General features: G+C 41.1%; 1 long non-coding RNA gene across 3 annotated transcripts in view; it reads right to left on the reverse strand.

Annotated features, from left to right (window-relative positions):
- The window catches only part of LOC132363569 (uncharacterized), a 181,645-nt gene that overhangs the window by 139,221 nt on the left and 15,697 nt on the right, over positions 1-26,727 (reverse strand). For all 3 annotated transcript variants that reach the window (XR_009502609.1, XR_009502608.1, XR_009502610.1), the window contains exon 3: positions 10,058-10,183. This is a non-coding gene — a long non-coding RNA (uncharacterized LOC132363569). The remainder of the gene's footprint in view (positions 1-10,057; positions 10,184-26,727) is intronic.

Below are 26,727 nucleotides of genomic sequence, written 5' to 3' on the forward strand. Positions count from 1 at the left end.
TTATAGAAAACAGAAATTAATTTCTCACAGTTCTGGAGGCTATAGAGCCCAGATCATGGCACTGGCAGATTCGGTGTCTGGTGAGAGTTGGCTCCCCCCTTGATGGCTGTCTCCTGTCTGTGTCCTCGCATACAGGAAGGAATGAGGGAGCTCCCTGGGGTCTCTTTCATATGGGCACTAATTCCAGTCATGAGAGCTCTGCCCTCATGACCTAATCATCTCCCAATAGCCACCCCCCCCCCACCAATACCATCACCTTGTGAGTTAAGTTTTAACATACGAATTCGGGAGGGACACAAACACTCAGCCCAGAGCAGCCTGGGATAGAGTTTAGTCACAGAAAGCACTCTATTATCATAGTTATTATTGTCTTGATTTCTCTCATTCCTAAATCCTAGCAGTTCTATAGGTGCTCTATCTTGGCTTTTTAATGAGTGGATTCTTAATGCTCTGTCTTTATAAACAGTAACTGCTCCTCCCAACACCCCCTCTCCTACTTCCCAATCCCCCCCCCCAAGACTTCCCTCACATCATTCATCCTACCCCTAGGTCCCAGATACATGTTGTGGGAAAATAAAAGAGAGCACCACTATACAAAAAAGTGAGGACATCTATTTTAATGAAATAAGATGCTTAGTTTTCCCTGGGTAATGAAACGTTATCAGGCCGCCTTGACTCCGGGGGGTCTAAGGCGCTGGGGAGCTGACTTGCTGAGTAAGACTTGCACCCACACAGCTGTTGCCTTACTCTGTCTTTGGGGCAATATTGCTGCAGATGAATGACAGGTTTTTTGAGCTCAACATCACCTCCCTTGTCCCATACAAAACCTTGATGTGGCTGCCAATATTTCTCAAATTAGTTTACAACTGAGTTGCTATAACGTACTTCTCTAAGGTGACTTGCTGTAAGTTCTGTATACTGAACACTGTATGAACACTTTATACTCTGAATAAAGTACAGTTATATTGGACAGAGAGCCTTTTCTCTAACTTCACGTGTGGCTACCTAAGACAGTCTTCCACACGGTGAGGAGAGCAGAGAAAGGCCTTCAGAGGGCAGGATCTAGCCCTTCTGTTGAGTTTGGTTCCAGGACCTTTGCACAGTTAACTCTTACAGGACAAGCAACAAGGTATTTTGTGCATTTAAAGTGCCTCAAACGGGCTTCCCTGGTGGCGCAGTGGTTAAGAATCTGCCTGCCAGTGCAGGGGTCACGGGTTCGAGCCCAGGTCCGGGAAGATCCGACATGCCACGGAGCAACTACGCCTGTGCGCCACAACTACTGAGCCTGTGCTCTAGAGCCCATGAGCCACAACTACTGAGCCTGTGTGCTACACCTACTGAAGCCCACCTGCCTAGAGCCCGTGCTCCGCAACAAGAGAAGCCACCACAATGAGGAGCCCACGCACAACAACTAAGAGTAACCCCAGCTCGCCGCAACTAGAGAAAGCCCACGTGCAGCAACAAAGACCCAACACAGCGAAAAATAAAAAATTAAAAAAAAAAAAGTGCCTCAAAGATATTTCCTTAGTGTTAGAGGATAAAGCAATAATACACTGACAGCTGAATTTGGAGGCAAAGTCCAGACAAAGTCCAGTTGATTATGATCTCTCTGACCGAGATGTCCGATTTGCCAGTATATAAATTTAGTTCCAGCTGGAGCTGGGCATCTGCTGCATTTGAGGGCTCTTGACAGATAGCTCATTCCTTTGAATGAGAATCAGCAAGTCTAGATCAAAGGTGAATCCTTGGGGAGGGCCCGCTTACAAAGTGGTTTCGTCCTGCGGAAAGAGACTGTCTCCAGCTGGTGGGAAAGGAAGCCCACAGCCATGCCACCGGCAGGCAGGGGTGAGGCCCAGCGGGTCCACGGGACTCCCCGCCTCGCCCTTTCCCCTTGGCAGTGCCGCTCTTTCTCTCAGTACAATGCAGAAGCCTGAGAGGGAGTCGGCTGGCCTCTTCACATCTGCTTGTCTCCGCTGGGTTCTGAAGCTCCTCCAGGTCCTCTTCGTGGCAGACATTCATCCCCTAGGCTGAAAAGGAGCATGGTTCCGTGGGAGCTGCGCGGGATCAGGGCCAGGGGCGCCAAGGAGTATACAAGATGGAGAGGGTCCCTTCCTTTGAGAATTGAGTTCCATGGCAACCCACCAGGATGTCCCTGCTCCGAGCCCACTTCCCTACCATTGCCTTGAATTATTCATCAGCTTTTGCAGAGGAACAAAAGGCAGAGTCATTTCATCTCTCCAGAACTGACTGTCCTCAAAGAAACTTAAAATTCACCACGAGCATCCTGAACTCTCCCATGCACTTTGGGAAGGGCCAGCAAAGTGCCCCATCATCCCCCCGCCGCCTGCCCCTCCCCTCCTGACTGGCTGAGTCCTGCTGAGCGGCTGTCTCTGGCTACTTGGTCCTTCATGCTGCACTTTGTTCCTCTGCTCACTGATCATTAGGACGGGAACGTATCCCAGGCATCCCACTGGATGACCTTGACATCTTGATAGGCACCAGGGGTTGGGACAGATGCCCTGGCTCGACCCTAGGGCCACACTCAGTCTCCTTAGGCTTCCCTTCAGAGAAGCTCCCGCTCCTTATCCTGGACAGCCCTGATTCACATAAGAACACAAGTGGGAGAAACAAAAGAGCCTTTGTCCCCTCACCAGGGACCTCACCCCCTTTACTTTCAACCCAAGTCCATGATTCCTAGTTCATCAAGGAAATACAATCCACCAGGCAGAACCTGCTTACCTTCCTCTGCCTCTGAACTTACTCAAAGAGGCACCCACTGTCTTCACACCACTGTGTCTTCCCTTCCTGACTCCAAGGAATCTTACCTCTTAAACACTATTGTCTCTAGCTATGCTCTTTGCTTAAAACCCTGGCCCTTCTGCTAATACCCCACTCGCTTATGTTCAGGGTGGCAGTGTGGCCTGTGGATTAGAGAGCCGGAGGCTTGGGCTGAGCACCCGTGCTTCCCACTACCAGCTGAGTGACCTGGGGCAGTTGCAGGCTGCCCCCAGCAATGGGGTAGTTCAGCAATTGTCAGGGTTTCTGGCAATAGTACCCTCTGGAGATCAGAGGTAGGGCAGTCCCCAACAACCTCACTAACAGGCGCATGTCACCATGGCAGCCAATCTGAGATCAAATTCTGAAACAAATGCAAACATTTATTGGCAAGCAGGCACAAAACTGTCACCCCAGTTCTGTTTTTGCAAGTTTGACTTGGCCCTGCTCCATCCTCAAACACTCCAAAAAGCACCTTGCGGAAAAGAGTCACTTCAGGGTGTGGAGAAAAGAGAATCCTCCTACACTGCTGTGGGAATGTAAATCGGTGTAGCCGCTATGGAGAACTGTATGGAGGTTCCTCAAAAAACTAAAAATAGAATTGCCATGTGATCCAGCAATCCCACTCCTGGGCATATATCCAGACAAAAGTATAATTCGAAAAGATACATGAACCTCAATGTTCATTGCAGCACTATTTACAATAGCCAAGACATGGAAGCAACCTAAGTGTCCACTGACAGATGAATGGATAAAGAAGATGTGGTACAGGGACTTCCCTGGTGGTCCAGCGGTTAAGACTGCACTTCCAATGGAGGGGACCCGGGTTCGATTCCTGCTCAGGGAACTATATCTTGCATGCCACAACTGAAGATCCCACATGTCGCAATGAAGATCCCGCATACCACAGCTAAAGACCCAGCGTAGCCAAATAAATAAATAAATATTTGTTTAAATGGGCAAAAGATTTGAACATTAGAAAAAAAAAAAGATGTGGTACATATACACAATGGAATATTACTCAGCCACAAAAAAAGTGAGATAATGCCATTTGCAGCAACATGGATGGACCTAGAGATTATCATACTACGTGAAGTAAGTCAGACAGAGGAAGACAAATACCATATGATATCATTTATCTGTGGAATCTAAAATATGATACAAATAAACTTATTTATGCAGCAGAAACAGACTCACAGACATAGAAAACAAACTTATGGTTTTCAAAGGGGAAAGGGAGTGGAGGGATAAATTAGGAGTTTGGGACTAACAGATACACACTACTATATATAAAATAGATAAACAATAAGGACCTATTGTATAGCACAGGGAACTATGCTCAATATCTTATAATAAGCCAAAATGGAAAAGAATATGAAAAAGAATTATACACACACACACACACACACACACACACATATCTGAATCACTTTGCTATACACCAGAAACTAACAAAACATTGTAATTCAACTATACTTCAATTTAAAAAAGAGTCACTTCAAGTTAGACGGAACAATACTCGGACAGCACGACAAAGATTGGGGCGGAGTTTTGGGGACACGACTACCCCTGAGGCATGAATTCCTGATTAGCAGACGCCAACTGCTAACTACCTACCCTGAGGCTAAGGTTAAATTACACATACAGACATTATACTGAATTTTATCCTGAAATATCTTAAAGTAAATGGTCACACATTCAGTATAATGGTAAATGACTTCTCCCTGTGCCTCCATTTCCTCATTCTGGAAAATGGCAGCAATTGTGATAAAAACCTCACAGGGATATTGGGAGGATCAAATGAGTTAGTTAATACACAGAAAACACTTAAGATAGAGCCTGGAACACAGTAAGAACTCAAAAAAATTTGTTTGTTATTATTGCACTTCTTGAAACTCACTTATTCCCATCAACCTACAGTACCCTTCCTTACACCTTACCTTTCCATCCATTTATACCCTTTGCTGCTAAACTTCTTCAAAAACTAACCTTTACTCTATGTTTCCACTCAATCAGATTTACATCTACATCAGTTTTCCACTTGACTCTACCTTTTCATCACATTTCTTATTTAATTCCTCAAACGTTTGTTAATCTCATAACGATCGCATCCTGTGCTAAGTGCAGGGAGGGATCTCAAGAGGTATATTTGACAAAATCTAACCCCTTAAGAGGCTCATGATAGAGCTGGAGAAAAGAAGGCACAACTCTAAACGCCTTGAAGTCCAGGGCCTCCTCCTAAAATGTGATTTTAAAGTAGTAGGAGGACTGTTCATGTGTCACATGTGGAAATGATTCACTGTCCCCAGTAGAATACACATCAGCTTCTTCATATTCCTAAGAATTGTGAGGTTCTAAAAATAGAAGAGATCAAACATTGCAGGATTCTCTCAATTTCAGGGTGTTTTATGTTTGACACAAAATACTTTTTACATATACTTTTTAATACTTTAATACTTTAAAATACTTTTTTAAGACACCCCCCAAAACAAAATCCATTCAAATGACATGTTTGAGTGGAAGTTAAAATTTTCCTTGAGTAGCAGCAGAATTAGTTATTGTCTAACTTAAATGTAAAAGCCATGCCTGGGGACACCACTTTGAGTGTTCCTGACATCAGGGCAACACATAAGGGTCTAGTCAGTATCTAGGCCAAAATCACTGATTACTGTGCAACCTCCAGCAAACTGAGAAAGCAACCCTAAAAATTCCATAGGAAGGGAACTCCCAGAATACGGCAGGATGATCTAAATTATTCCCTAATTTGTTTTATTTCAGAAAGAGTTAAGATTGGTATAAGAATATTAAAAAGTATCAAACAACAGTATTAACAGTTTATGTTAGGAATCTGTACATATTTGGTATTTTAGATATGTGAACATTTAGGATAATTTGGCCTATTTGAGTTATAAATAGGTCAGTGTTGAAATTTCAATTTAAAATCTTAACTGCGTAACTAATTTAGACTTTTGATTTTCAGTAGAAATCTCATTGTCTTATATAGTATTGAAACAGCCAAGAAAACTTAAGCCTCATCACACATATAAGATTGTGACTTGTTACTTCTTTCAGAGGTTATTTGGGTACTCAGGATGTTTTGTTAAATTAGGCAGTTGAGTAACTTAAAAGGGAAATCAAATGTATTAAATTTATACATGCATTTTAACATGTTTAAAGTAGTTCAACTGAATTTGTAAGTGATACAACATTTAATCTAAGGCCTTCAAAAGTGATTTTTCAAATTTGCCAGATTTACAAATCCTAATCTATTTATAAGCAGAATTTGAGAAATGAACTTGAGTTTTAAATGTGTAGCTTGATAAATTAAACCTTAAAGAAATAACAAACACAAAAATGTAACCCCCTGAATGATTTTTTTTTTTCACAGAAACTTCCCTCCAGTAATTAAAGCAATTAAACAATTACTTTATACTCACCTAGCCTTTGCCTTCTAAATCCTTATAATACTACTTGGGCATATGCCTCAGCTCTCAAACAAGCTCGTTTGTGGCATAGACTAGATCACCTGTTTCTGCTGTATCCCCCAGGGGACGAAGCACAGGGTAGATTCCCAGCAAATTCTTTCCTCACCTGGCTCTGTGACTTTAGCAAGTCACTTCACCTTTCTGAGCCTCTGGCATCTGGAAAGGAGGAGCTGGACCATCCTGCTAGAAGGTGGTCTCCATGAGAGAAGAGCCTGTGTGTTTCTTGTCACTGCTGTACCCCCAGAGCCCATACCTGTGTGAGACACATGGCAGGTACTCAACAGACACCGCTGAATGAACGGGCAAATACACTAGATACTTCTAAGGCTCTAACTGCCATGCCCCACAAGGTCTGAAAGGGCCTTGAGAGCAGTACATTAACAGAAAGAAGATAAACGTAGTCACAATAGACTAGGATCACAAGGTTAGGATCCAAGATATGAAACAAAATAGACCTTGACTGTTTCCATCTGGTCACCGTTCAGTCCAAAGTGAGTCTGCTGCAGACCCATCCGCCTTGCTCTGCTGCTTCATCGTACCTGCTCCGTCCCGGACCGACCTGCTCCCGGCTCCATCCAGGGAAACCTAACATCCTTCCGAAAGGACCACAGACAAACTTTACTTTTCCAGTCTTGTTACTGTGAGTGGCCTCCTGTAGCGTTGTCCTGTTGCATCTTCTTACACTGGAAGACCCCCTCTTCCCCAGGGGCGGTGGGGGGAGGCAGGAGGCAAAAGGCGCACATAAGGCCCTGCCCCATGTACTCGGAGGGAAGTAAGTGATTATATGAGAATCACTGCTTTGGCGAGTAGTTAAGCAGCAAAGTGACCTGGGCACCGTGGTGTGTACAGAATTTTCTGCCCGACTCTGCCTCAAGCTCTGTGTGATCTTAAGCAAATGATCTCCTCTCTTTGGGACCTTGTTCTCCAAATCTACAAAACAAGTGCTGAAATACAAGCTCTAAGACAGCAATTCTTTTGGCCTCAGGACTTCTTAGCACTCTTAGAAATTACTGGAAATGCCAAAGCTTCTGTTATACCTATTGGATTATATCTACAGATATTTATTGTAATAGAAATTAAAACTGAGGAGCCTTTAAAACATAAGAACACAGAAGCACACATTCTATTTGCCGTCAGAGCAAAGATGTCACCGGATGTCATGGAGCCTCTGGAAAATTCCAGGATACACTTGAAAGAAACCAGAGTGTGTCACTCCAAAATATGCCTCTTTGACATATCTTGAGCTGAAAGCAATTAAGAAGCAGTAAACATAGGAAAAACTCCCCCCTATCTGCCTAAAGGCAGGAAATAATTTCTTCTTTTACTGGATATAGACTCTTATCAGCCCAGTGATGGCACTAGAGGAATCTGCAAATAAACCTTATTAAACTAACCCTTATCTTTCTGGTCACTTTTTTTTTACCATTCTTATGTCTAGCCCAAACTTCTTTGCCTTGTCAATTTGTCACCAATTTATTGTTTCTTTGTCTGAAAGGTATAAAAGCTTCCTGCTCTGGGCACTTCTTCAGGTCCTTAGTCCCTTGTGAAGGCTCCCATGTACATGTAAAAATTCAAGAGACTGGGTATGTTTTTCTCCTGTTAATCTGTTTTTGTCAGTTTACTTTTTACACCAAGCCAGGAACCCTAAGAAGGCTGAGGAAAACATTTTCCTTCACTACACACTAATGAGAGAATGAATATTCAAACAGAATCTTAATATCATTATGGGAATAGTTTTGACCTCATGGACCTCACTTCCCACCCTGAGGACCACTGATCTAAAGGCCATGGTGTAGTGAGACCCTCCCCTCATAAAGGCGACTTTTGGTTTCATTGAGGAAAGGGCAGACTGGGAAAGTTACTATTTTAAGTGCAAACTGGAGATGCCACTTCACACCCTCCTGCTTTCTCTGTGGCCTTCAGAGCTGTCAGGACCCCATGGCTGTGACTGCCTGAGAACCCCCTTTGTTTCCACGTGTCTTGTTTGTTGTTGCCAGCAGGGCATCCCAGCTGGCCTCAGATCATCCCTCCCACCTGCCCTGTTCCTGCCAGGCCAGGCCCGGGGTCAACACTCCTGGACATAGCCTGTCCTTGTGACAACTGGGCGCCACAGAGAAAGGAACTTCTGGAGCCACTGGGAAACTGACTTCTAAAGGGACTGGCTTTTCCTTAGCTCAGAGAACCCAGTGTACCTTCTGCCAAAACAGCCTTTGCTGGCAAACATCCTACGCAAGTGGCGAGACTCCAGGGAGGTGTAAGAGAAGATGATGAAATGCACCAAGCAGGCAGCACCAGCACAGGGTAGATGAGGTCAGGAGAAGGGTGAGCCATCAGCACTGACAGGGGTGCCAAGGGATCCATCTATGCCTGGGAGCCTGAGCTTGGAGACGCCTAAGTCCTGTGCTCAGAGTCACCTAGGAGTCTAGGCCCTGAAGGCTAATAGGATAACCCATGTTCTCCTACCCATTCCATCATACATTTTTAACACCACATCTTTTCAGTTAAATGGCAGCTTCAACAAATATCTCTTGCATTCCTATACACTAATGATGAAAAATCTGAAAGAGAAATTAAGGAAACACTCCCATTTACCATTGCAACAAAAAGAATAAAATACCTAGGAATAAACCTACCTAAGGAGACAAAAGACCTGTATGTAGAAAACTATAAGACACTGATGAAAGAAATCAAAGACAATACAAACAAATGGAGAGATATGCCATGTTCTTGGATTGGAAGAATCAACATTGTGAAAATGACTATACTACCCAAAGCAATCTACAGATTCAATGCAATCCCTATCAAACTACCAATGGCATTTTTCAGAGAACTAGAACAAAAAATTTCACAATTTGTATGAAGACACAAAAGACCCCGAACAGCCAAAGCAGTCTTGAGGGAAAAAAATGGAGCTGGAGGAATTGGACTCCCTGACTTCAGACTATACTACAAAGCTACAGTAATCAAGACAATATGGTACTGGCACAAAAACAGAAATATAGATGAATGGAACAGGATAGAAAGCCCAGAGATAAACCCACACGCCTATGGTCAACTAATCTATGACAAAGGAGGCAAGGATACACAATGGAGAAAAGACAGCCTCTTCAATAAGTGGTGCTGGGAAAATTGGATACGGAAGCAACCTACGTGTCCATCGACAGATGAATGGATAAAGAAGATGTAGCACATATATACAGTGGAATATTACTCAGCCATAAAAAGAAACAAAGTTGAATTATTTGTAGTGAAGTGGATGGACATAGAGTCTGTCATACAGAGTGAAGTAAGTCAGAAAGAGAAAAACAAATACCATATGCTAACACATATATATGGAATCTAAAAAAAAAAAAAAAAAGGTGCTGAAGAACCTAGGGGCAGGACAGGAACAAAGACGCAGACATAGAGAATGGACTTGAGGACATGGGGAGGGGGAAGGGGAAGCTGGGACGAAGTGAGAGAGAGGCAAGCACATATATACACTACCAAATATAAAATAGATAGCTAGTGGGAAGCAGCCACATAGCACAGGGAGGTCAGCTAGGTGCTTTGTGACCACCTAGAGGGGTGAGATAGGGAGGGTGGGAGGGAGACGCAGAGGGAAGAGATATGGGGATATATATATATGTATAGCTGATTCACTTTGTTATAAAGCAGAAACCAACACGCAAACACAAAAAAACATGGCAGCTTCACCAAGATGTTAGCAACCCAGGGAGTCTAATCGGCTCCCCCACTCCCATATTCCACTCCCATTCTCTTGTGAGCACTACAGGGTGACTGTAGGGCACACTTACAGTCACGATCCACAAGCGGAGTCCATCGTCACGCCTGTTCACATCTGAGCAAGCACTCTGGAGAATGAAGTGTTCCAGCTCAGGTCCGTCTGCTTCATATCTTCTCAGAAAGCCAGACAAGACATCCTGACAGCAAAGCAGTGACAGCTGAGAAATGACATGGGGCACAACCCCACATCCCGGCAAAATGGTAGCATGGGTTGGCACCTCCCCTGCCACACCCTTCCCTTTCTGCATTCATCTCCCACATCTTAGGGCAGAGATCTACAAAATACTTTGTTCTGGGAACTCCTAATATTCTTGGAAAAATTATATATCCTCACACATTTTTAAGTTAACATATAAAATTTTTATTGCAAGTTTAAATAATTGAGAAAACATAACTTCTGGCACACTGACTTTTAGAACTGCTAAATCACTCAAATGTATGAAATACGTACCTTCACCTATTTGAAAAATACATGAAAAAGCTCTTTTTTAACAGCCAGAAAATTTCCATCATTTATTGTTCCTCCTTGTACTCATATTTCCATCTATGTTACCCATAGAATTTTGTTTTAGTAAAATATACTTATAAGCTTAGAAATATGCTATTGATCACCATATCATAATTCTTGGCAACAAATATGCACATAAGTTAAAGTTTTACATATTAAATTTTTCTGTATTGAATATTTATTATGATTATTATTACTTCAAAATTGAAAAAGTTGGCTGCAGTCCTGAAGATGGTGGAGTAGAAGGACGTGCTCTCACTCCCTCTTGCGAGAGCACCGGAATCACAACTAACTGCTGAACAGTCATTGACAGGAAGACACTAGAACTCACCAAAAAAGATACCCAACATCCAAAGACAAAGGAGAAGCCACAAGGAGGCGGTAGGAAAGGCACAAGCACAACAAAATCAATTCCCATAACTGCTGGGTGGGTGACTCACAAACTGGAGAACACTTATGCCACAGAAGTCCACCCACTGGAGTGTAGGTTCTGAGCCCCATGTCAGGCTTCCCAACTTGCGGGTCCAGCAACAGGAGGAGGAATTCCTAGAGAATCAGACTTTGAAGGCTAGTGGGATTTGATCACAGGACTTCAATAGAACTGGGGGAAACAGAGATTCCACTCTTGGAGAGCACACACAAAGTACTGTGTGCATCAGGACCCAGGGGAAGGAGCAGTGACCCCACAGGAGACTGAACCAGACATACCTGCTAATTTTAGAGGGACTCCTGCAGAGGTGGGGGTGGCTGTGGCTCACCATGGGGATGGACACACTGGCAGCAGAAGTTCTGGGAGCTGCTCCTTGGCATGACCTGTCCCAGAGTCTGCCATTAGCCCCACCAAAGAGCCGGGTAGGCTCCAGCGTTGGGCTGCCTCAGGCCAAACAACCAACAGGGTGGGAACCCAGCCCCACCCATCAGCAGACAAGTGGATTAAAGTTTTACTGAGTTCTGCCCACCAGAGCAACACCCAGCTCTACCCACCACCAGTCCCTCAAGTCAGGAAACTCGCACAAGCCTCTTAGATAGCCTCATCCACCAGAGGGCAGACAGCAGAAGCAAGAAGAACTACAATCCTGGGGCCTGTGGAACAAAAACCACATTCACAGAAAGATGGACAAGATGAAGAGGCAGAGGGCTATGTACCAGATGAAGGAACAAGATAAAACCCCAGAAAAACAACTAAATGAAGTGGAGATAGGCAACCTTCCAGAAAAAGAATTCAGAATAATGATAGTGAAGATGATCCAGGACCTCGGAAAAAGAATGGAGGCAAAGATCGAGAAGATGCAAGAAATGTTTAACAAAGACCTAGAAGAATTAAAAAATAAACAGAGATGAACAATACAATAACTGAAATGAAAAATACACTAGAAGGAATCAGTAGCAGAATAACTGAGGCAGAAGAATGGATAAGGGACCTAGAAGGCAGCATGGTGGAATTCACTGCCACGGAACAAAATAAAGAAAAAAGAATGAAAAGAAATGAAGACAGCATAAGGGACCTCTGGGACAACATTAAACATAACAACCTTTGCATTATAGGGGTCTCAGAAGGAGAAGAGAGAGAGAAAGGACCACAGAAAATATTTGAAGAGATTATAGTCAAAAACTTCCCTAACATGGGAAAGGAAATAGCCACCCAAGGCCAGGAAGCCCAGAGAGTCCTAGGCAGGATAAAACTAAGGAGAAAAATGCAGAGACACATAGTAATCAAACTGACAAAAATTAAAGACAAAGAAAAACTATTGAAAGCAACAAGGGAAAAACGACAAATAACATATAAGGGAACTCCCATAAGGTTAACAGCTGATTTCTCAGCAGAAACTCTACAAGCCAGAAGGGAATGGCATGATATATTTAAAGTGATGAAAGGGAAGAACCTACAACCAAGATTACTGTACCTGGCAAGGACCTCATTCAGATTTGACGGAGAAATCAAAAGCTTTACAGACAAGAAAAAGCTAAGAGAAAGCAGCACCACCAAACCAGCTCTACAACAAATGCTACAGGAATTTTTCTAAGTGGGAAACACAAGAGAAGAAAAGGACCTACAAAAACAAACCCATAACAATTAAGAAAATGGTGACAGGAAAATACATATCAATAATTACCTTAAACGTGAATGGATTAAATGCTCCAACCAAAGGACACAGGCTCGCTGAATGGATACAAAAACAGAACCCATATATATGCTGTCTACAATAGACCCACTTCAGACCTAGGGACACATATAGACTGAAAGTGAGGGAATGGAAAAAGATATTCCATGCAAATGGAAATCAAAAGAAAGCTGGAGTAGCAATACTCATGTCAGATAAAATAGACTTTAAAATAAAGAATGTTACAAGAGACAAGGAAGGACACTACATAATGATCAAGGGATCAATTCAAGAAGAAGATATAACAATTATACGTACATATGCACCCAAAATAGGAGCACCTCAATACATAAGACAACCGCTAACAGCTCTAAAAGAGGAAATCAACAGTAACACAATAATAGTGGGGGACGTTAACACCTCACTTACACCAATGGACAGATCATCCAAACAGAAAATTAATAAGGAAACACAAGCTTTAAATGACACAATAGACCAGATAGATTTAATTGATATTTATAGGACATTCCATCCAAAAACAGCAGATTACACTTTCTTCTCAAGTGCGCACGGAACATTCTCCAGGACAGATCACATCTTGGGTCACAAATCAAACCTCAGTAAATTTAAGAAAATTGAAATCATATCAAGCATCTCTTCTGACCAAAACGCTAGAAGATTAGAAATCAATTACAGGGAAATAAACATAAAAAACACAAACACATGGAGGCTAAACAATATGTTACTAAATAACCAAGAGATCACTGACGAAATCAAAGAGGAAATAAAAAAAATACCTAGAGACAAATGACAATGACAACACAATGATCCAAAACCTATGGGATGCAGCAAAAGCAGTTCTAAGAGGGAAGTTTATAGCTATACAAGCCTACCTCAAGAAACAAGAAAAATCTCAAATAAACAATCTAACCTTACACCTAAAGGAACTAGAGAAAGAAGAACAAACAAACCTCAAAGTTAGTAGAAGGAAAGAAATCATAAAGATCAGAGCAGAAATAAATGAAATAGAAACAAGACAACAATAGCAAACATCAATAAAACTAAAAGCTGGTTCTTTGAGAACATAAAGAAAATTGATAAACCATTAGCCAGACTCATCAAGAAAAAGAGGGAGAGGACTCAAATCAATAAAATTAGAAATGAAAAAGGAGAAGTTACAACGGACACCGCAGAAATACAAAGCATCCTAAGAGACTACTACAAGCAACTCTATGCCAATAAAATGGACAACCTGGAAGAAATGGACAAATTCTTAGAAGGTATAACCTTCCAAGACTGAACCAGGAAGAAATAGAAAATATGAACAGACCAATCACAAGTGATGAAATTGAAACTGTGATTAAAAATCTTGCAACAAACAAAAGTCCAGGACCAGATGGCTTCACAGGTGAATTCTATAAAACATTTAGAGAATAGTTAACACCCATGCTTCTCAAACACTTCTGAAAAATTGCAGAGGAAGGAACACTCCCAAACTCATTCTATGAGGCCACCATCACCCTGATACCAAAACCAGACAAAGATGCTACAAAAAAAGAAAATTACAAACCAATATCACTGATGAACATAGATGCAAAAATCCTCAACAGAATACTAGCAAACAGAATCCAACAACACATTATAAGGATCATACACCATGATCAAGTGGGATTTATCCCAGGGATGCAAGGATTCTTCAATATACACAATTCAATCAATGTGATACACCATATTAACAAACTGAAGAATAAAAACCATATGATCATCTCAATAGATGCAGAAAAATCTCTGGACAAAATTCAACACCCATTCATGATAAAAGCTCTCCAGAAAGCGGGCATAGAGGGAACCTACCTCAACATAATAAAGGGCATATATGACAAACCCACAGCAAACATCATTCTCAATCGTGCAAAACTGAAAGCATTTCCTCTAAGATCAGGAACAAGACAAGGATGTCGACTCTCACCATTATTATTCAACATAGTTTTGGAAGTCCTAGCCACGGCAATCAGAGAAGAAAAAGAAATAAGGGGAATGCAAATTGGAAAAGAAGAAGTAAAACTGTCACTGTTTGCAGATGACATGATAGTATACATAGAGGATCCTAAAGATGCCACCAGAAAACTACTAGAGCTAATCAATGAATTTGGTAAAGTTGCAGGATACAGTATTAATGCACAGAAATCTCTTGCATTCCTATACACTAATGATGAAAAATCTGAAAGAGAAATTAAGGAAACACTCCCATTTACCATTGCAAAAGAAAGACTAAAATTCCTAGGAATAAACCTACCTAAGGAGACAAAAGACCTGCATGCAGAAAACTATAAGACACTGATGAAGGAAATTAAAGATGATACCAACAGTTGGAGAAATATACCATGTTCTTGGATTGGAAGAATCAACATTGTGAAAATGACTATACTACCCAAAGCAATCTACAGATTCAATGCAATCCCTATCAAACTACCAATGGCATTTTTCACAGAACTCAAACAAATAATCTTAAAATTTGTATGGAGACACAAAAGACACCGAATAGCCAAAGCAGTCTTGAGGGAAAAAAACAGAGCTGGAGGAATCAGACTCCCTGACTTCAGACTATACTACAAAGCTACAGTAATCAAGACAATATGGTACTGGCACAAAAACAGAAATATAGATGAATGGAACAGGATAGAAAGCCAAGAGAAAAACCCACACACCTATGTTCAACTAATCTATGACAAAGGTGGCAAGGATATACAATGGAGAAAAGACAGTCTCTTCAATAAGTGGTGCTGGGAAAACTGGACAGCCACATGTAAAAGAATGAAATTAGAACACTCCCTAACACCATACACAAAAATAAACTCAAAATGGATTAGAGACCTAAAAGTAAGACTGGACACTATAAAACTCTTAGAGGAAAACATAGGAAAAACACTCTTTGACATAAATCACAGCAAGATCTTTTTTGATCCGCCTCCTAGAGTAATGGAAATGAAAACAACAATAAACAAATGGGACCTAATGACATTTAAAAGCGTTTGCAAAGCAAAGGAAACTACAGACAAGACAAAAAGACAACCCTTAGAACGGGAGAAAATATTTGCAAAGGAATCAACAGGCAAAGGAGTAATTTCCAAAATATATAAACAGGTTATGCAGCTCAATATTAAAAAAAATACAACCCAATCAAAAAATGGTCAGAAGACCTAAATAGACATTTCTCCAAAGAAGACATACAGATGGCCAAGAAGCACATGAAAAGCTGCTCAACATCACTAATTATTAGAGAAATGCAAATCAAAACTACAATGAGTTATCACCTCACACCAATTAGAATGGGCATCATCAGAATATCTACAAACAACAAATGCTGGACAGGGTGTGGAGAAAAGGGAACCCTCTTGCACTCTTGGTGGGAATGTAAATTGATACAGCCACTATGGAGAACAGTATGGAGGTTCCTTAAAAAACTAAAAATAGAATTACTATATGACCCAGCAATCCCACTACTGGGCATATGCCCAGAGAAAACCATAATTCAAAAAGACACGTGCACCCCAATGTTCATTGCAGCACTGTTTACAATAGCCAGGTCATGGAAGCAACCTAAATGCCCATCGACAGAGGAATGAATAAAGAAGATGTGGTACATATTTAAAATGGAATATTACTCAGCCATAAAAAGGAATGAAATTGGGTCATTTGTAGAGATGTGGATGGATCTGGAGACTGTCATACAGAGTGAAGTAAGTCAGAAAGAGAAAAATAAATATCATATATTAACGCATATATGTGGAACCTAGAAAAATGGTACAGATGAACTGGTTTGCAGGGCAGAAATTGAGACACAGATGTAGAGAACAGACATATGGACACCAAGGGGGGAAAGTGGTGGGGGTGGTGGTGGTGGGATGAATTGGGAGATTGGGATTGACATGTATACACTAATATGTATAAAATGGATAACTAATAAGAACCTGCTGTATAAAAAAATAAATAAAATTCTAAAATTCAAAAAAAACATTGAAAAAGTTAAAATTTCCTGTCACCATAAGACTCTACATGTTAATCAATATTCTAGGTTGATTCATCATTACAATTTATATTGGTATATAATTGAGTGAAATGAATAATTATAATATAAAATTTAAAAATAATCATTAAACATACAAAAGGAAACTAGCCTTTTTTAAAGATCAATTTATGTATCACAGATGAATTTTGCTCATTGCTAGAAGAAGACAATATTTTGTGGAAATTACCAGCAAAAAGAAGAGAAGCTTTTGGGTCACTAAAGGTGTAGAAAAGTTGAAGCAAACAGAAAAATTGTACCCAAATTAAAAAATAAATACAGATTTATAATACTCAATAATCTTCCGGCAAAAGCTAAAGGAACTTGCTCCCCCATGAGTTTGAGTAAATATTTAAGAAGATAACCCACATAACTTACTTGAATTTGAAACTATAATCTTAATCTTTCACCTCCTCCTACCTGAAATCAATGCAAAATATGTACTTGAGACCCAGACCCTTTATTTGGCACCAAGTTGACCCTTTATTTGGTGCCCTGGAGGATTTTTCCCTGCGAGGCAGTGCACCATAGTAAGATGCTACCTGCATGACAGGTACAACTTCCTTTTGAAAAGTCCCACAGGGCCATGGTCAAAGGTGAGGTGGGGAGTGAGAACGAGCAGGATACCTAGGATCTGCCCTCAGGGGGATCATTTTGGCAAATAACATACAGGGAAACAGGGAGCTGAAAATTCTCTTGAAATTACCCATGTCTGTGTACTCTTTGATGGGATTTTGTGTGCCCCTAATGGTGGGTTGTTCTGGGTGCCCTCTGTCCATCGTCTGTTCCTTGACTGCACCCACCCCAATGTCTATTTCCTTCAAGTCAAAGATCTCAAGCCCCCTATTTCAACAGGCCAGCCACAGCCATCTTCCTCTGAGTTCCAATTGCTCATTTCTTCTTCTTTTTCTTCGTCTCTCCCCATCCTCAATCTTCCAGGCTCAGTTCTCATTCCCAAGGACCTCAGATCTTGCTTTCTGATTGTTGCACGGTAAGATGTGCAGGCTGATGAGTTGAGATGGTCCAGATACACCATTTGCAACCCAAAGGGAGGCCATTGCTAAAGGCCTTGCACTGGTTGGTGAAGTAGGTGAGGACACTCCTATCTTCTTACCTCTTGCGTTCTTTCTGAGTTCTTTCCCATCTCCTGGGGCCTCTTCAGTCTCTCAGAGTTTCTAGGCACTATAAGCTGCAAATGCCAGAGGTGCCAACCAGAAATTTCTCCTGAATATCACCTGTTTGTTGGGCAGGGTTACCCCTGGGTCCCTAGCTCAAAAGGCTCTCCAGAGCCTAGCTTCTGGAGGAGTTGGCGTTGGACGGGGGATGCCACTCAGTAAAATCAGGTTTCCTTGGCATCCTCTCACTTTCTCTCCCAAACTCCTCCCATCACATCTCCACGCTGCTTCCTCCCTCCCCTGCCCCAGCTCCCTCCTGGGCAGGTATTTCTAGGCTGAGGGGCCTCCCTTGCTGGGAAGCAGAGAAGAGGAATGCCCAAGCACCTGGATCCCCTGGGTGTCCTTTACTCAGAAATCCAGGGGTTCCTCCTTCTTCAATCCTCAGCCTGACAGCTCAAGAAGTATCAAGAAGTTTCTGGAAGTGGTGCCATTAGATCTGAATGAGTGATCTGTTGAAGAATTTTCTAGCTATAAAAGGATTAATTCATTTCTAATTTCATCAAGTGGTAGTTTATAGACTGCTTAGCAAGGCCATTAGCCATACTGAACCATATGTTTAACAACTTCTGTGGGGCAACAAGACATTTTTATGTATTGAGTGAGATGTCAGTATCAGTATCATTATCCTCATTTTACACATGAGAAATCAGTTGGCCAAATTCACACAGTAAATATCTGATAAAGAAGAAATGTGAACTTGGGGATTCCTTTTACCTGCTTCTAAGACCACACTTGTCCATGGCGCCCCACTGGCTCTCAGCTTCCTAGCCTGACATTCGGGGCCCTCAACAATCTGGCTCTCTCCTGCCTTTCACATCTTCTTTTCCTGTAGCCAGGGTATACCTGGGGTAAGAGGCAAAATACATAATATTCAACATAGCAGGCACCATCTAACAATAGACAGTTGGAAAGGCCCACATTTCAGCCCTGCACATGCCCATGCAAATTCCACCCGCTACCCTGAGGATGCTTGCCATCCTACTTGGATTCATACTGTCCTCTTGACCTTGACATTCATCCCAACCCCACTCCCCATGCACTTTAAGTCAAGGGCTGCTTTGAGCCACTCTTAGGTTTCCTGTTTGTGCTTGATCAATCCAGAGCAAGGTTCTCTTTCTGCTAATTGGGTTTCTTCCACTCTCCAACAGTTAAAGAGACAGTTAAAAGGTAACTTATTAACCATTATGTGTGTGTTTCTCACCTACAAGGCTAAAGCTTCTTGAGAGCCACATCCCGGTCTGATTCATCTTGAATTCCCCAGAGTATCTGACCCCATACCATCTCCCCTGGTCAGTAGCAGGCACTTGATACATATTACATATTTGTGAATAAATGGGCAAATATTCCTTTTTTATGAAACAGAGTGTTACATCTTGATTATCAGGCAGCATCCTCCAATTTGCCATACACTTAATGTATCCCTGATATACAGTTTCAAGCCACATGTAACAATTTTCAGGAGTAAGTTCTCTGATATCTCTGAGTTATCTCTAAAGCAGAGCTGTGGAATTCAAAACAAAACAGCAGAACAAAAACATCATATTACTAAGTCCCAAATGTTCTTATCCTGTCGCCATATTTTTTGTTTACCGACTAGAACTGATGGTGTAAATTAATACTTGATGTCTTCTTGAGCAAATTACATTCACTGGATTTTTCAACCTTGGATTCCCCAAAACAGGATATTTGCAAGTAGGCAGGGATTCCTAAATTGAGATAAGATAACATGGAAGGGTGATGTCCACTGAAAAATGTAAGGTACTATGCCTGCTTCCCATAAATTTGTAATTTCTTTGGGCCAACTACACATGGAGAAATGATAACAAGACCTATCTTGGTGCCTAGGTTCAAATAAGTAGTAAGCGCTTGGGCTGGGACGGAAAGGCTGTGGAAGGAGTTCAGATCTGAGCTGGGTCTTGAAAAATGTTGAGAATCTGCGGGAGGAGATGAAAGGTCTCTACGAGAGGGCTAAGGGTTAAGCGCCAGAAAGAGTTCAGGATCAGAGAGAACCTGATTCCCCTGGGTGAGATTTTCTACACACTCATCTCTCTGTGCCAGCCTGAGTCTTGGCGCCTTTGCTCCCTTATTCCCCGTTGAACAGCACCATCGCTTCCTCCCACTGCGGCTACTTTCTCAGCCCTCATGGGAGATGGAGATGGGCTGTGTGTGGCAGGGACTGCTAGTCAACGCACTGTCTGTCCTCCCTTTTCTTCTGGAAATAAAACTTAGTGCTGACCAAGGGGATATAAACAGAAGTGGTGTGCACCTTCTGGAAAATGTCCCTAAAGGGAAGTGGCTTATCCCACCCTCACCCACATCCCCTCATCTCCTTCCTGCCAACTGGAACGCAGATCCTGTTGCTAAGGGTTACAGAGCAATAACATTGACCAAGCCGGGGTCCCTGACAACATGGAGTGTGTCTGGCAGCACTGGACTGTTCCCAGACTTCTTTTATGTGAGAAAGAAAAAAAACGCTGTTAAATTTTTGGTCCTTCGGATTTTCTTGTTTCTATCATTTGAAGCTGAACGTAACGTTAATTTTACACTCTACAACTGGCGCAGACTTCACACAAGAAAAATGACTCTGGGTAATTTAACAGAAGGAAGAATTACTGTTCTACTTAGAAGTTACAGAAATGGAAATTAAAACCAGGAAGAGGCCACTTTGTCTGCTAAATTCTAAAAAAGAAAAATGATAAAATTCAATGATGATAAGTCTTCAGGGAAATAGGTAGGCTGATGACAGTGTTATAAATTGCTACAATCCTTCTAGAAAACACTGGACACTTAGCTCACTTGCCTCAAGTATGTTTCTATACTATTAACCAGTGATCCAATTCTTAAAAGATTGGAGAATGTATCAGTCAATGAACTCAAAAGTAAAAATTTATAGAGATGATGATAGCAGAGTTATCTTAATAGCAGAAAACCAAAACTGCCTAAATAAGGTACTACAGGGGACTGGTAAATGATGACATATTAATTTGATGGACAACCATTTAAAACAACATATGACAAATACCATAAAATAACTTGCAAACATACATGTAAAATAATGTTAAATTAAAAACAAAAATTACTTCAGGGAACTGAATATACCTTGGGACAGCACCTGTCAAATTATGGCTGTTTGCCCAGTCTTGTGCCTTCAATCAAGTTCAACCCATGCACACAACATCCAGTGAGAACGGAGTATCCCAGATCTGGTTCGGTGCAAATTCCCGGTCTCTCTCTGTGTTGTTACCCTTCCTGTTCTTGCAGAAACGATTCCTTCCCATTCTTTTTTTGAAACTTACTTGTTCATGAATTTGGGGTTTAGGGTTTTACAAGGTGGTTTCCAGTGGAATATCTCAGGTGGAACATCTTCTAAGAACCTTAGGATATTGTTCCACAGCAGCCAAACATGCTCAAAGTAGAGACATTCCAGTCTCAGAAAGAATTGTCGATGTGGCTTGGAACATGTAGTGGACATAAGTTACAATAACAGAACACCTATGACATTTTAAAGAGAGTTGTACTAACACAAAAAAACAAAAACCAAAACCATAGTAACATTCTGGAAAAGGCAAAACTATGGAGACAGTAAAAAGATCAGTGGTTGCCAGGGTTTGTTGGGGATGAACAGGCAGAGCACAGAGGATTTTTAGAGCACTGAAAATACTCTGTATAATGCCATAATGAAGGATATGTATCATTATACATTTGCCCAAACCCGTGAATGAACCCTATGTAACTATGGACTCTGGGTGATGAAGATGTGTCAATGTAGGTTCAGTGATTGTAACAAATGTACCATCTGGGGGGGAAATGTAGATAATGGGGGGCTATGCATGTGTGAGGGCAGGGATATATGGGAAATCTCTGCACTTCCCCCTCAATTTTGCCGTGAACTGAAAACTGCTTTAATAAAGTCTTAATTAAAAACAAACAAACAACAAAACCATAGCCAGCTTGGAGTAAAAGGGTCTGAGATTTCACAAATTGCAAAATGGCCTTTGAGCCCCCAACTTTTTTTTTTTTTGAGTAAGGGGTAGGGTCAGAAAGCTACTCAGGGGCTTCCCTGGTGGCGCAGTGGTTGAGAGTCTGCCTGCCAATGCAGGGGACACAGGTTCGAGCCCTGGTCTGGGAGGATCCCACATGCCGCAGAGCAGCTGGGCCCGTGAGCCGCAGTTACTGAGCCTGCGCGTCTGGAGCCTGTGGTCCGCAACAAGTGAAGCCGCGGCCCGCGCACCGCGATGAAGAGTGGCCCCCGCTTGCCACAACTAGAGAAAGCCCTCACACAGAAATGAGGACCCAACACAGCCATAAATAAATAAATAAAATAAATTAAAAAAAATATAAAAAAAAAAAAAAAAAGAAAGCTACTCAGGGGCCAACACAGGCTGCTTCTTTTGGAAAAGGAAGGTTGTTTCAGAAGGTAAAGCCAAGAGATGGACAGAGGCGCCAGGAGCAATGGAGAACAATGGATTGGGAAACTACTCCCGGGGAGCAGATCTGGGTCCTGCTATCGGAATAGGGAAACTTGGCAACATGTGCCTGGCAGGATTCCAGAATTCTTAGGAGTCAGTGTGTCTATGTGTTTTCCTTTAATTCCCTTTTTGAATGGAAATATTTACTGCAATTGTCCTGTCTCTGGCTTGCACTGTTTGTTGAGTGTGTGCACAGCATAGAACTTGTCTCTTTCATTTACAGGTTTCTGGATCCAAAAAAGTCACAGCCAAGGAACTGCCTCATCCTCATTTGAACTTGATAGAAATCACAAGACTCTAGACTCTGAGCCTAACACTATAGTTAAATGAGATTTGGGGGGGGTGGGGGCGGTTCAGAGGAAGACAGTAGAATTTGCACACGAAAGGGGCATAAATAATTGGAATTAGGGGGAAGGCTATAGTCTACTTTTGTAGTAATGGGCACCAGTGATTTATGCCTTTAAATAGCCCCTTCCCACATTGGCTTTAGGTTTGGCCAGTGACTTGCTTTGGTCAATGGGACATCAGCAAATGTAGCGCAAACAGCAATTTGAAGAAAGATTTGCTTGTTGGGGCTTGCCCTCTCTTGTTGATCCTATAGAGCCCTTCCACCACCATTTGAAGAAGCCCAGGCTGACCTACTGGAGGATGAGAGAGCACGTGGAGAGAGGCCCCGAGCTGTCCCAGCCGTCCCAACTGAGGTCTCAAAGATGTGAGTGAGCTCCACTCCAGCCCAGCTGGTCCAGACTAGAAGAAACATCTACTTATCCCATAGAATCATATTTGTTGTGTTAAAGCCGTAAAGTTTTAAGGTGGCTTTTTAATCAACTAATACAGGAAGGCTCAAGCTGGGGTAAATCCAGCATGTGGAAGATGGGGGAGGTGAATCTGAAGAGGAGAAATCTCTGGGAAGAATGGGCCTATTGTGTGGGCAGTTTCCCAAGACAAGCTAAAGCAGGTTCACTGAGGGAGATCATACTACAGTGAATGAGGAGCCAAGAAGAAAATGCCAGAAGTTAAGTCCAATGGGAAAGTTGAAGATGGAAAAGAACATGAGCAATAAATGTGGACGTTTGCGGGATTAAGAAGAGGCAAAGTGGTGGGAGGAATGAGTGGGTCAGGACAAGTGATTCAGAAATAAAGCCTTGAACAAGAGTGAGCTGCAGGTCTTCTTTTTATGAAGTAGCTAACCGGTAATTAGCATAGTGTGCAATAGAAATACTGAATCAGAATCTATGAGGGTGTGATCCTGGAATCTGCATGCTTAACAAACTCCCCAGGAATTTTTAATGTATAATTTCTTCTCAGTGATCCGCCTCGTATCAAGGGGTATTGGAAGGGGTAAACTTTGTCAAGTTCCTGTTATAACCCCCTGTTCCAGGACAATGGGTGCTCCATTCCCCCAAACATAACCAAGGATGATCGGTGATTCTCCAATGTAGGTGCACATTAGAATCATCTGGGAAACCTAAATATATATATATATATATATATATATATATATATATATATATATATATATATATATGAATGAATGCCTAGGCCCTACTGCACAGGAATTCAATCTGAATCTCTGGGAGTAGCATCCAGGTGATTAGATTATGGGGTAGAGGAAGACTCTGGAAGAGATGATGTAATCCCTAAACCAACAGCCCCTAGAGTTTCTGAGAAAGGAGTAATAAATTCAGAATCTCTCTGAATCTCCTCATTTTCATATATTTTGTGATTGATCTAAACTGCTATTAAACTCAAAAAGCAGTGTTAGGAATTTGGTGACTAATGGCTATTTCTGAGTCAAACATGAAATAGCACTTATTTTCATGATGTAATAAAAGTCCAGTGAACATTTACTCAGACCCAGTGAATATGATTATTTGAACAGTCTAAAATCAAGTTATATATGAAAACATATTTTGCTTAATTTGTTGCACAAGATTTCAAGATTTTGGTAGAAATGTTTAAACTACTAAAAAAAATTTTGGTATTATAAATGAGTAAAATTAGCCTGATGTTTAAGATAATAAAGAGTAGTTGGGAGCTGTGACAAATCAAATTTGTGGGGATGGGAAAACCTTTGTGCCAGCCAAACATAAAAACGATTGAAGGTCAATTTAGCTTACAGGCTGTCAGTCTATGAACCTCTGAGTCATAACAGAAACCGTTATAATATAGAAGGAAACATAACTATGGAATTACAATAATTAAGGGGTCAGGAAAAGTTTTAAAGAAGGGGTGACCATGGAAACATTTTAAAGGCTGAGGATTTTTTTTTCATTTTTTAAAAGTTAACTTAAAAAATGTTAAACTTTTCATCTTGAAATGCTTTCACTTGCAAGCATGTTATAAACATACTACAAAGACTTCCTGTGTTCTCTTCACCCAGGTTCTCCAAAAGTTAACATCTACCATAACCTCTGCACAAAGATTAAATTCAGGAAATTTTCTTTAATACGATACTGTTGTCTTTTACAAATACCACCGATTGTCCCACTAATGTCCTTTTTCTGGTTCAAGACCTAATCCAGGATCACACTTTGTATTTGGTTGTTATGTCTCCTTAGTTTCATTTAATCTGGAATCGTTTTTGTTGTCTTTCATTATCTTGACATTTTTGAAGCGTGTTGGTCAGTTATTTTGTAGAATGGCCCTCGATTTGGGTTTGCCTGATGTTTGTTCATAATTTAAGTTCAGGTTATACATTTTTGGAATAAATACTGCAGAGTGGTGCTATATCCATCTGAATGCATCATAACCAAAGACAAATGATGATGACTCGGACCATTATACTGATGAAAACTTTGATCACTAAATTAAGGTGGTGCCTGCCATCTTTCTGTATAATAATGTTACTATTTTCCCCTTTGTAGTTAATAAGAAACTTTGGGGGAGTTTCTTTGAGATTATGTAAATATCCTGTTTCTCATTATACTTTTGTCCACTGGTTTTAGCATTTATTGATAAATCTTGCTTGAAACAATTATTACTGTGGTGTTTAACAAATGTTTGACATTATTCCTTCTACATTTATTAGTTGGAATTTTATTTTTTCTTCTCTCCCACCTATCTGTTTATTTGTTTTTATCAGTATAGTTTGTGGATTCTTATTTTATTCTATGATTTATAATCCATTACTAGTATTATTTATTTTGTTGTTCAAATTGTCTCAGATTTGATAGTTGGGAGCTCCTTCAAGTAGGCTCCTGTGCCCTTTTGACATATTCCCATCATTTCTTTTATAATACTTCCTTATTTTTGGCATCATGAGACATTTCTTGACTATCTTATACATCCTCTGCCTAGAATCAGCCATTTCTCCACGGAACTTTTATTGGAGAATAGTGTTCAGAAACCAAGATCTGAGCAATTAGTGTGTTTATTATTACTGGCATTGCTTCTAGGCTCTCTCTGCAGATTGAGCTAGGAAATAAATGTGTGAACACAGAGGCATATATTTATGTCTATTTCTATATGTATCTACAGATTAAAAGCCATGAGTCTATGTTGATAACCTCCAATGCTAATCCAACACTACATTCACTCTAGTCTTTCCCCTTTCCTTATTTATAACTTCCTTTCCTGACCATGAGAAACCTGGTTCTCATTTTCCATAACATAGTAACTTATTTGCTCAATCCTAGGATACACATTAAGTGGTTTTAGACAGTCCACCCCTTTGACTATGCAACACCTACATACACCCATCCTCCCACACATGCATTTTTTAAAGTCTTCATTCATACCTACATACAGTACACTCATTCTGTCCCCCAAAAGAGACAACCAAAGTATCATCCAATTACTACATCTAGTTCCAAGTCCAAGACTTCTGGGTGATATAAAAACTTTTTCTTTCAGTCTGGGTGTAGCTCTTCATGCTTTGTTAAAACAAATGTATCAGTCACCAACACATTCAATATATAATAGTAGAGAAAGAATATAGGTAACTTCAATGAAAGAAATCTCAATTATAAAAGACGAGAATTGGCAAAACACACACCCGCATGAACACAGGCACACACTGGCAAATAATACATAAAAGACATAATTCCCCTGGGATGGGTATGTGACCTGGGAATGAGAACATGACTTAAACAGTCTAATCAGGGGGAGTCTAAGGACTCTGGCTTGGAAATGCTGGTACTAAGGATTTTCTTCCTTTTTCTTAGCATCATGGTCTGCTAATGCTTTGTCAGTGGAGGAGTAGTTAATCAATCAATCTGGCAGCCTCTGGTTTTCTTCTTTTGGAGGCTTTTCTTTGTTCACTGACATATTTAGAGAAGTTTCCCTTTCCAGGGGCTGCATAATTTTAGCATCCCCTTTTCTGTGTGTGTGACTTCAAAGAGTCTGAGATTGCCATAGGG

The sequence above is a fragment of the Balaenoptera ricei genome, chromosome 3 (assembly GCF_028023285.1).
Source record: "Balaenoptera ricei isolate mBalRic1 chromosome 3, mBalRic1.hap2, whole genome shotgun sequence".
NCBI lineage: Eukaryota > Metazoa > Chordata > Mammalia > Artiodactyla > Balaenopteridae > Balaenoptera > Balaenoptera ricei.